We start from the raw sequence: 395 nt of genomic DNA on the forward strand, positions 1-395 counted from the left end.
TACGAATATGTGTATATGACGAACTATAGGATCTTGATCTCTGCGGGATATTATCAGCCGGACTGCATCTTCACATAATGTATTTTATATAGTGCTAAAATAGTCCGTGATTTTTACATATGTATCTTTACGTTACTCACAATTCTAACTAGAATCATGGTTTTCTCATTGTTAACAGTACATACGTGACTTGTTTTGTACTGCATGCAAATTATTCTAACGAGATTCCTGCCACTTCTCAGTCATATCATTATTATTTCCTGCCATTTGTGGACCTAAACAATGATTTTTCAAGGTTTATTTATTTTATATTTGAGAAAAAAATCAATATCTTCAACACCTTCCTTTCTCCATTACAAATTAAGGAGGATGTAACGAAGCCAAATGTAAGATCA

The sequence above is a fragment of the Trachymyrmex septentrionalis genome, unplaced genomic scaffold (genome assembly GCF_001594115.1).
Source record: "Trachymyrmex septentrionalis isolate Tsep2-gDNA-1 unplaced genomic scaffold, Tsep1.0 scaffold72, whole genome shotgun sequence".
NCBI classification, from domain to species: Eukaryota; Metazoa; Arthropoda; class Insecta; order Hymenoptera; family Formicidae; genus Trachymyrmex; species Trachymyrmex septentrionalis.